Genomic DNA, 12,464 nt, shown 5'->3' on the forward strand with positions numbered 1-12,464 from the left:
ATCACATCCATCTGGTGTCATCGTAGATGATGATGTACTGTTTTTACATAAGGCAGATAACAGCATAAAATATATTATATTAAAGGTGTATATACGTTATAGATGTCGTTGGTGACAGTTGACGGATGACATTTGAGAAGTTGTACACCTTTCATTACTCTTAAAACTTTTGTAATAATTGAAAGTGTCAATAATATTGATTAAAATAATAAAAAATATCGTCTAGCTCGATTGATAACTGTTTGAAGTTCACTACATGGTAAATTCACTATTTTGTTTAATTTCTCATGTTTTGTACATAATATTTATTATTATTAATAATCGAGATGATGTTAAACAAAACATTTATTCGAATTAGCACTATTTTTGTATGATTCACGGCATCATCAAAACTAGAATTGTTGTTGATGTTTTAGATACATGATATTTTAATGCATTTTAACTGGCAGGCATAATTGCTATCAAATTTCAACAACAAATTCCTCTGAATATCTATCATATTTCCGTGTATTGTGGTTATTTAAATAACCCTTTATATGGAATTATACGTTATATATAAATACAGGATGTCCCGGAAAACAAATTTTGATCGCATGATTTTATTTTCGGTATTTGAATTTTCTTCTTTACTCGTTTGGAAACAAGAAAGAGTCACTTGGAGGTAAATCTGGACAATTTTGCGGATAAGAAAGAATGATTCATTAATCTTTGCCATGGAAACTGTACGTGTAGCTTCTGTAGGTTTGTTCTGGTACAAATAAATATTTTTTTTTGTTAAATGACGTTTTTTGTTATCTTTACTCAATCAACTCAATCCTCATGTGCTACAACCCATCAGTGAAGCCTCGACTTTCCATAGTCTCGAGCAGTATCCTTTCCGGTTCTCTTGCAAAGTCCATCCAGTTTGCTGCACCAATCTTTGTAGCATCTTCAGACACCCCGTCGTTCTTTATCACACTCTATCTTAGCCTTGGTATCTCTATGATTCCACTACAAGTTGGTATCAACCCAATACGTTAACATAATTAACCTCTGGCTTAAACTTGTATAATTATTTGTATACAAATGTTAAATCTCAACATTTGAAAAGTTCCCGATTTTGACCGCAAGAAGAGGGCCAAACGTACAGGATTGAACAGGACCTGGTCCTATTGAAAGAGGAAGAAGAAAAAGAAGGAAAACCTCGATGTTGATTGCATCCGCAGGATCGTGAAATTATGGGCAGCTGAAATCCAACGTGGATGCATCAGCTTGAAAGACTATAAACTTGATAAAGTTTAAACAAAATAAACTTGGATCCACATTACACTCCTAAGATAAAAAGGTGGTTTTATCGAACGTAAGAGTGAAAGTATCTTCAAAAACTAAACACAAAAAAGACAAAGTCAAGGAGTAGCCCATTGTAATGGAAATGGACAGCTTGAGAAGATCGTGCAGGATATCCAGATGCAGAGCATATGCGAAATGATGATATACGACGATTACTCTGGTATGGATGAGGATGAAGATGAATAGAAGAAGGCCGAAGAAAGTGTTGATGTATCAACCGCAGAATAGAAGAAGACTAGGAAGACCCTCAAAGACCTGGGAAGAGAGGATTGAACAGACCATCCAGATATCCGGAAAAATTAGTGGATAGATGGAAAAGTGTAGCATTTGAGAGTATTATGCATCATTACTTTATCAGACTTTGATGATCGCCATGGCTTAAAATCCACGAATTGTACTTGGAATTGGTTGGTAACACGCCGTATCAATCAGATCAGTCCTAACCTCAAAGTTTCACATTCGGAAGAGATATTTTCGTCAGAAATGCTTATTTTGAGGAGAAAGACGGCAACTATTATTTTATAAGATCGAAAACTTTTGTGTTTCGTACCTTGATACCCGGAATCCTCATTTTTCTCATTTATTAAAACAAATTGTTGTTGCTATCTATCCGAATAGAAAAACAAATATTCTTTTTTCAAACTATTAAGAAATAATAAAAAAAAAGGATAATCCTGTAAGTCTTTGTGCGCTTATATGAGTTTAGGTTGTTGAATCAATAGTGAATCACCCACCCCTTGAGTATGTTATGATTCAGAATATTCACCCTACCGTAACGTATCTAAAAATACCTTCATGTATCATGTAAATAGAATTCCCTTTAATAGGTATGATTAACAAACTTACCTGTTGTTTGTAATCTAGCGACTGAAATAAAAATGATAATTTTAAATGGAAAAATGTATTTGTATTGTGGTGAAGAGTTATCCAAAAATTTTACTATTTCCAATTTTTGATTGTGCGTAGTGCAGTCCATAACCTGTTAACCCATTTCATCCCTTATATAAAAATAGTCTGACGATGGCAGATCAGGGCTATATGGTTGGTGTTCAATGTGTGCAAAGCAACATTCGTATAAAGTACCAGTGTGGACTGGAGCATTGTCATGGAATATTGAAGGACTTTTTGACGCAGCTACCTTAGTAAGTTTAAGTAATATGACGCGTCCACGGTTGTGTTTAATTTCTTCTAAAGTCAATCAAAAGGATACACTCTTTTACCCAAAATATTATAGTCATCACTGTTTCGGTACTTTTTGCGACCTTGGCTTTTTTTGGCACGGGACTCCTTCCCGATCCATTTCATGGAATTTCTTTTGGGTGTCGGAATCATAGTTTCATCACCAATTACAATTGAACGGCTTACGCTTTCTTGGTCTTCGTAGCAAAGCTCCAAAAATCGCTCACAACATTTTACTGGATACTGCTTTTTCACCGCGCTGTTTTGGAAACGCCGGTCTGTGCACCAATTTGTTTTTTGAGCGCCGGTCACTTAGAACAATTTCTTCTACTAATTTAATGTTTTCTGGAGTCGTAAAGCTTGTTGAGACTTGTCGCTGTTGCACGCATAAAGATTTTTGCCGTCACACTCTATTTGCTATATGAAACCGTACCGAAATCACCATATTATAAGGTCGTAGTTCTACTACTGTGTACGTTTTTCCTAGCCTATGAAAATTTTGTTTTCTATGAGCCATTGGACTCTGTTTTCTTTGCCAAGTAATTTCTATTTTGAGCCTAATAGTAAAGTCATCTCTGAAGCAGTTATTTTGCATTTCTTGGATCCCTTTCTATTTCTGTCAAGCACTTGGATATGAATCTTCTATACCTTTTAGCTCCCAACGAATTGGTCGAACATTTTCCCACCACTTTGTATAAATTGGGCTTTAATGACATGTTTTTCTAATTTAATCAACATTCGAACTATGGGCTGAATTTATACACACTGTATTCAACTTATTTTCTTCACACCTTTACACTAGACAGTATTTATAATAGATACTCACCATTTACAATAATAAGCTGTTCGCTATTTGTATAATTTATCTAAATTTACCGGTGACTATTTAAGAATTTCGTTCACTATGACATTCAATTATATACCGACTTCTCGCTGCTTAACAAGCACGTTTTTATACCAGAAAGGAATTTCCCAATAATTCTAGAAAGTAAACAAACTAGATTCTTCCATTATAACCGAACAGGACCAGCTTTACGGTCTATGTCGTGAGCGAGTTCCTAACATTAACATATACAAACTAAATATTTTTATCAGGAATGTTTATTTGATATGTTCAGAATTATTTTTGAGGTACATCGTGAGATTGTGATACTTCTAAATATTATTTTTTCAATGTATTGATTAGAATCTATATTACAGTTATTATAAATAAGAATGAGAGTGGAGATTTTTTCAATCACTCAATTACAATAGATTGGGAAGTTGCTAAAATAAAAATGTTACAATAAAAAGAGCAAATCCGAGGCAAATCCTCTTGTCGTTTGGGTAAATATTCCCCTTGTATTCGCTTTAAAAATTCTCAGGTAAATGCAGCCAGCCTAGTATCTGCATATTTGATATGATTTTAATGTGTCTAGAGTCGTAAGCCTCTTATGTGGAACATTACAGCTGCATTCGCTCAATGAATAAATTATATGAAATATCTATCAGGAGTATGCGGCAGCAAAGCTTCTTTGATGTGTGGAACTTCTTTATAATTTTTGCGATTCTCATAACTTTATTCACTAAATGGAGTTCTAATTTAGAAGTTATTGGGCATACACTGTTTTTTTTTTGTTATTTGTTAATAAAAAAAATTATTGAACCACAATATTTTGGGAACATAAAAATATATTTTCCAATGGAACACACAACATTTAGAAAAAATGGAAAAAATACGAGAAAACTAGAATTTAGAAAAATACCACAACCGAAGATTGGATATATATTTAAAAGTAAAAACAATATAAAAAGAAAATAAGTATAGAAGAGATATAATATTAATATAATTTTTCTTTTACTATCTCCATACTTTTCTATTGCCAAATAATGAAAAAGAATTATAAAAATTATTATATTTGCATCATAATTTCCTTTAGACAACACTACATACTTAGTTTAGCTGGTTTGCAATATTTTCGAACCATATAAAAAACAATCTATCACAAAATACGCGTTTGTCCCCACCATCAACTCGTCATTTCTTTAAAATCGCTTTCTATTACGCCATTTGTGTAAGTTTAGCAACAGAAAATAATCAGAGTAAGTCAGATCAAGAATCTGGTGGATGAATCACTAAATCGTAACGCAATTCTGGTAAATTATTCTTCAACAATAGTGGACGAATCTAGAAATAAAAATGACTTTGAATGAGATTGTTTCATATTATAGTTTGATTTTTGCACCTACAGGCGTTTAATAGAAAATGCGAGGAAAATTAAATAAAATTGTAATTGTCATAGGTTGTTTAATCAAGTTATCAAGAAAAAAAAACTAATAAATACAAAGGAACGAATATAATCAAAACAAACGAACAGACAGTAACATAATTTTACACGATACTCGTCTTCTCTCAAACAACGCTAGATGTCTTGACTTCCTCGATTTTTTAACCACATATATGGTAAACGTTGTTGGAGCATAGAATTTCTCAAATAGTTTTGAATGCCTTTCAAGACACGAATGGATAAATGTCAAACGGGACCGTTCCTCTTTGCTCGCTTTACGCATGCTCTGGAACGTAACGTCGTTTGCGTGGTCAGCGTTCGTCAAATGTCAAACGCACCAGTTAGAAACTTTGTACTTGTTTTCTTTCTCAACCATCAAACAATTTCCGTTAATATTTACGAGTAAATATATTTTGTGTTGATAGGTAATTCAATGAATTAAGTAAAATGTGTAATATTTACATATACGTATCATGTTACTTAACATTTTTTATAACCTCAAAGTAGATTATAGAGAGTGATAATCAGGGCCTGTGCACTGGAATGGGAAAAGTTCAACGCCATTTATGTTATCGGTTTACGTCTAAAAGCTTACTTTTTGTGTTTTATTTTTGGATGTTTGTCAATCTGGATTCTGAAACTAAGCTGCAATCATGCATCGAGAAACAACCAAGATTATTGAATGAACATCGTCCATCTTGCAAAGGTGTTTGATATTGTTTGTTTATTAGCTATTTGCATTTTTGTGCATTTAAAAGTTATTATTTGTTGCGAATAGTGCTGTCGTGTTTATTTACTCAATATGAGTAAACGAGTAAAGGCCTGCTGTGCACAAGGATGCGCGATTAAGCAAGCGAAAAAGTGACAGTAATATTTACTATTTATCAACATAAAAATATTTAAAATGAAATCAAGTTCATATCTATACGAGAGTAACTTTTTTCCTAACTTCATTAATTTGTATTTAGGAAATCATTTTGTTGAATGGTTGAATATGTTGAATAATTTTATCCTTATTTTATTTTTTTTTGTAGACATTCCATTCCTACAAATGAAGATGTTTTGCAGAATTTGGTTGCAAAGAATAAATAACCCCAAGTTAATAATAGCAGATACAGTATTAAAATCACATAGAATATTCATTTTGAATCAATTTGTAGAAACCCCAATGACATTTACCTAGTAAGTATTTATATTTACTGTGACAATAAACCATTCAATAGAAGCTCAAAATATACAGGATTAGATCTTGTCACTCCTTATGTGGCAAGTTCAGTAGCGAATAAATTATTTAAAAGTCTCAAATGCCACTTGTGTAAAAATGTAATATTGTCAAACGAATTAATTAAGGCAAATTCATTAATATATTCTAGGGAACATAAAAAAATGTTTCATGTGCGCCTTAAACAAAATTCTGTAATATTTTTAAAAGTTTTTCTGATAAAATTTTCGAAAGATTGCCCCAGTTAATCAATTCGTTAGGCATAAAGAAACAAATATTTCGTTTGGAGAATTTGACAGACATTTCCTCAATATTTTGTTCAGATCATAAGGATTATGTAAATATGTTTGTAAATATTAATTTTAACACATGCATCTTTCATTATATAGGTATTATTAAAAAAATATTGAAGGGCAAAGATCAACAATATAAAGATTATGATGTTGTGATGAATATGGCATATGTTAAATATAGGGAAAGCTGCAAGAAAGACAACGGTGATCATTAATTAACCATTTTTACAAAATCAGTTTTTTATATACAATTGTATGTACCATGTACAAACAGAAACATTTTTTAAACATCTCATTGTTGACAGTCCTAAGCCTGCTAAAGTGTGAAGGAAAATTTTTTGTTTGTGGATATCGTTATAAAATATCAAAAACAAAATAAAAATTATAATAATCATCCTGTGTTTCAATATTCCATCTACCTATATCTTATATAAACCATTTAATTGTGAAATTTAGATGGTCGGACCTGGTTGTCACGTAAATTGTAAATGAAAACAAAATATTTTACAAAATAATTCATTTAAACAGCATTTTGATTTCAGGTATTAATATTTTCTTGTAAATAATAATATTTGAATTTGAAATGTTAGCAAAATGAAAGTATTTTGCGTAATACTTTTGTTTCATTCACAATTTGATGCGACAACTAGCTTTGAGCATTTAAAATTACTCGAGTTATTTTCAAATTTTCCGCGAAATTAGCATGGATATGAACTTTAGATCAAATCTTTGATTATAGAAATCTTTTTTCTTGGCACGGAGCCAGTCGGAGAGATGTCGCTAAGATCGAACTTTGTCAAATTTTTATACAGAGTGGCAGATCTATCGAGTATATAATCTTTGGTAATAATAAAGAAGAATTGAAATATGAATTATTTATTATAGAAAGTAAGAAGAAGAATTGAAGACTGGATTATTTAATTGTCCTGATTTAAATGTTATACGTACTATGTATTATTGATTTCTATGTACATATAATTACAAATTCAATATCTAATTAATAAATTTACATTTTCCAAATTTTTTTTTTTGGTTAATGTTGAGTTATATGAAAATATTTAGTATTGGAAAATTTTTGTATGTAAATTTTCATTCAATGCCTCTACTACTACTACTAATGATAGTCTGGAAAAATAGTTACGTTAAGAAAAAGTTATTTGTTGTAACAATTTATACAATTTGAATTAATTTTAGAAAAAAATAGTGAATAGAACAAAAGTCCACCCAAATTTTATCGAAAAAATTTTCTGAACAAACATCAATTTTTGGTATTTTAATGAAACAAAACTAATCATCAAGTAATCAAAATCAAACTAAATAATATGCAAAAAATAGATTAGAGCAAAGCTCAATTTAAACTTTTTTCGAGTAAATTTCAATTTCATGAAAATGTTTGACAGTTTATTGACATGAAATTAATCCATCAATAATAATAATATTCTACAAATGAACAAATACTATTTCAAAAGTACTCGCCGAGACGCAGCGCATACACAAAGCGAGCAAAGAGGAACGGACCCGTTTGACATTAAGAATTAAAAATAAGAAATAGAAAATAACGTTTACTCCCCAAATAAAATTCGGTAAACAACTAACAAACCGTCAGTAAACATAAATGCATTTCTATTGGTCGAAGCTGTCGGAAGGCGTATGTACACAGTTTCTTCGAAATATTCCTGCCAGATAGTCTGCGATAAGCAGTGTAGTGGTTAAGTGAGATTTATTTAATTCATAAATTTCTTTAAATAAATAGAAATATGACGTTCTTTGGAGCATGGGCGGATGAAGACAATGAAAGATAGGTATAAATTTACTAATAAAGGTTTAGGTATACAAACACAGCAAGCTATTCTAAATATATTCAAATGTTTAAAAAAGGAAAATATTCAGCAATTTGATAATGCAATCATAATAAGAATTGCTGATTTAATTAGAGTAAAAAAACTTTCCATTTATCGAGTAGTTACGAAAAACTGAATTCAGTTGACAAAGCTACTCAAGATTTCGTACGTAGGACAATTTATACAAGGAGAACAGAATACAATTATACCTGTTTAGAAACATTGCGTCAAGTTTTGTCAGTATGTGGTTTCAAACACAAAAAATTGAATAAACATATGGTAATAACCAAATCGTCAAGAATAGTTCGATGGAGACAAGATTATTTGCGTCAGATAAAAGACTAATAGATGAAACATGGTTTGACAGTCAAGATGTAGTAAATTTCGGTTGGGTTGACAATAGTAAAAATTGCTGTTTAAATGGGCCACGCTCTAAAAGGAAACGCATTAAAATAGTACACCCTGGAAGCAAAGACAGTTCCTTGCCTAATGCTTCATTAATATCTGCTAAGAAAATTAAAAACTGTGCAGCTGATTATCATGAAGATATGACAGCAGTTTAAACCAAACGCCCCTACAGGCAGGTACATTTTACTCGTCTAATTACGTTTTATAACTTAATATTCAGTTGTAGCGAGTTAACGAGGTATAATAATGATTTTTTTCCAAGTTCCAAGTAGGACTATAAAAGTGCATCCGTCTAGATGACGGCGTTTAATGTCTTCCAATTTATAATGATTCGATTGACTTTTAACGAAAGGAAAAACTATTTATAGAAATAATAAATTTATAAAACTGAGGTATCTATACCTATGGTAGATCAAACAACATTGTCGGCAAGGGTTTCGAACCAGTTTTTATAATTTGCAATTGATATTGGAAGAACTATACTAAATGTAGTCGGAAACTTTCAAATCTGCTGCTGAATTTTGTGTCAATCAGTGCTTTTGAAGACAAATCCTTATTTGTACTTTTGAATGCATTTGTTGTACTATTTACTGTGGCAAATACTGCATGTCTTTTATCTACTATGTCTATTTTGTTTAATAATCTACTTTTAAAACTAGATAGCCACGTACAAATCTTTCCATGGGACAAATTTTTACTCGGTTGTAAACGAGAAGAATCCCGATTGAACTGATGAGAGTAAAGTCGTTGAAACTTTTGAATTTCCAATAATAAACTAAAATTGATTTATTTGGAATTTTACTAAACGATTTAGCTTGATATAGGTATGTAGAAAATTTATTATGCATTTGAAATAAATAAATACAAATAACTCATGCCGATGGTTTTGCTAAAGTCATGAAGGTCATAAAAGGTATTTTTCCCTATATAATTTGTACTTTTTTTTATTTCAGAGACACCTTTCAATGAAAATGGCGTGAAAAATGTTTCAATGAAAGTAATTATTTATTAAAAACATCGATTTTGTTGGATTTTATTGTACAATTTAGTAAAACGTTGTCTCAGTATTTTTAATAAACATTTTATTAAGAAAAGTTATTAAAAATTACTCAAGCGTTCTTGAAAATTTTAATAAACTCCCACGTTTTAATATATAAGAAAATATTACATTGAAGTACGTTCGTAATTATTAAATTATTTTCTAATTTTTGAACTTTACTAAACTTGCAATAAGTGGTAAAACTTCGAGAGAAAAACTTATTTAAAACTGTTTTTGAATAAATAATTTTCTTAATAGTTACATTACAAGTGAGTTTTCAAAATTTGATTTCACGCAAAATGAAAATTGACTAAAAGAAAACTGTAAAACAATATTCTTGATGTGGTAGTGGGTATAACAAATGTAGAGATGGAATAATTCTTACATCCAGTTTGAAAATAACGATTTGTTAATAATAAAGGGTTTTCCAATAAGAGGTATTATTTTGAACAGCCCGCTATTTCGGTAAATGTCACTTTTGAAGCTGTCATTTTTTGACATTTGACAAGTAGAAACTACGTCATTAACGAAAATGGAACGATACGCGCTTCAACAACGCATTGAAATTATTAAAATTCACTATAAAAATGGTGAAAGTTTGGCAGAGACGGTTCGTAAAACTAAAACATTTTTGGGTCGACGTGAAGCACTTTTTCGGACCGCAATACAGAAATTGGTGGAAAAACTTGAGCTGTCGGGACAAGTTAGTGATGTGAAGAATAAAACTCGGGCACGTCGCTCAAGAACAACTGAGAATATTGCTGCTGTAGCCCAAAGTGTTGAAAAAAACCCAGGTTTGTCCATTCCTCGTCGTTCTTTGGAATTAGCCATTCCACAAACGTCATTACACTGTATTTTGCACAAAGACTTGGGTCTTAAGGCCTATAAAGTTCAGTTAATACAAGAACTCAAGCCGGCCGATCATCAACAACGTCGTGTCTTTGCTGATTGGGTCCTTGGGCCTATTTCCACCTTGGTGGTTACGTCAAAATTGTCGAATCTGGGGCTGGAAAACCCAAGAGTTATTGTTGAAAATCCTCTCCATCCTCAACGAGTGACTGTTTGGTGCGGTTTATGGTCTGGCGGTGTCATTGGACCTTATTTTTCGAAAATGAGGCTGGAGCAACAGTTACGGTGAATGGATGGCGCTATCGAGAGATGATTAATGATTTTTTATGGCCGGAATTGGATGGTATTGATTTGGACAACGTTTACTTTCGACAAGACGGCGCTACGTGCCACACAAGCAACGAAACCATCGATCTTTTACGGGAAAAATTTCTGGACCGTGTTATCTCAATTGGCCACCCAGATCTTGTGATTTAACACCTTGCGACTTTTTCCTTTGGGGCCAACAAAGAAAGATAAGGTCTACGCCAACAGTCCAGCATCGATGCAAGACCTCAAAGATGGAGTTCGTGAGGCTATCGAGGACATAGGGCAGCCGCTTTGCAATGTGGTTACGGAAAATTTCATGAAAAGGATTTGGTCCTGTAAGCGCAGTCGTGGCGGCCATTTGGCTCATGTTGTGTTCCATTATTAACGGCATACCTTCCTCTTTATAATGAAATAAACACATTTATCTCAAAAAATGGCATTTTTCTTTGAATATCAATATAACACCTCTTATTGGAAAGCCCCTTACATTAACATTTGTTTATTTTTCTTATATAACAGCAATTCTATGTATTATTTACTACAATATTATTTTTATTCATTTATGATAACAACGAACCAATCGACATTCATATACGAGAATTATTTGAAAAGGTTCTGACCTAATAACCAAAATATTTTTTCTTATAATCAGTTCTATTTTTCATTATAGTCTCATCGTAACTTTTTTAAGCGAAGCCTAAACCTTTTTAACACTTCGAAATAACATTGGTTGCATTTTTCCTGTAATTTTGCGACAACATCCTCGTCTGCAAATGAAATATTATGGTTAGGAAACTGGTAAAAATCATCTCGAGCCAAATCTGGTGATTATTTTGAGTAGTCAATCAATTTTAAGTCATTTTATTCATGGATATTACTGAATTGCGTTATCCTAACAGAAAAGCACTTTATTTTTCTTTATAGTTAAAGAAACCTTCGCAACCACTCATTTAAACGATTGTCAAACAGAATCTAAGCGTCCAAATTTTGATTTGATTTATATTGATAAGTGCTGATATGTTCAAGTTGAGACAACTTTTCAAACAACCCTTGTAGTTTTAACTAACAACATACGCTGTTTATATAAAGATATGTGTATCCAGCATATGCCAATATGCCAGTTTTCGAATAAATACTGAGGAATTGCATTTTTTACTTAATGTACTTTTTAATTTTTCAAAAAGTGCAGAAATTCAACGGTTTGTACTAATAAATATGAATATATGGAATGCATACGGTGTACCGCAAAAATTTTATAGGGTAAACTGTATAGTAATGTTACAAACTCGACATGGATCGTGGAGCCGGTCCTGTCCGGTTATTATGGAATTATAAAATTTGACAAATTCGAGGCGTCTTTGATATGCTTTCTATAAACAGCAAGTTGTTTATATCATTTTTCTAGGAAGGTTCAATTATTGCTTTATTTTGGTTTGTTTACTTTCTATAGTTGTAGTGTATAGTTGTAGAAATTAGTTACTTAAATACGAGTGGTAAGTTAATCATTATATGAGTTAGTTAGGTCGATTTGTCCAGTTCTTATTACTAGATGTCATTACTACGGTTTCTTCTGCGATCTGTCAAATGCTCATGCCCCAGCTGATTACAAACAACCTCTAAAATCAAGAAGAGATTAATTTGTAGCTGTCTCCCAACTAAACCAAACATTTCAATAAAACATCGACCCAAGATCGCTTCATCTACAACGCATACCAAAGAAAAGAAACC

At 31.8% G+C, this 12,464-nt stretch overlaps 1 long non-coding RNA gene across 1 annotated transcript; it reads left to right on the forward strand.

Annotated features, from left to right (window-relative positions):
- Positions 1-8,490: 8,490 nt before the first annotated feature.
- On the forward strand, positions 8,491-9,649 carry LOC130893885 (uncharacterized). Its single transcript, XR_009059261.1, has 3 exons — positions 8,491-8,715; positions 9,203-9,363; positions 9,493-9,649. It is a non-coding gene; the product is annotated as an uncharacterized LOC130893885 (long non-coding RNA).
- The last annotated feature ends 2,815 nt before the right edge of the window (positions 9,650-12,464 follow it).

This window comes from Diorhabda carinulata, chromosome 5 (assembly GCF_026250575.1).
Source record: "Diorhabda carinulata isolate Delta chromosome 5, icDioCari1.1, whole genome shotgun sequence".
NCBI lineage: Eukaryota > Metazoa > Arthropoda > Insecta > Coleoptera > Chrysomelidae > Diorhabda > Diorhabda carinulata.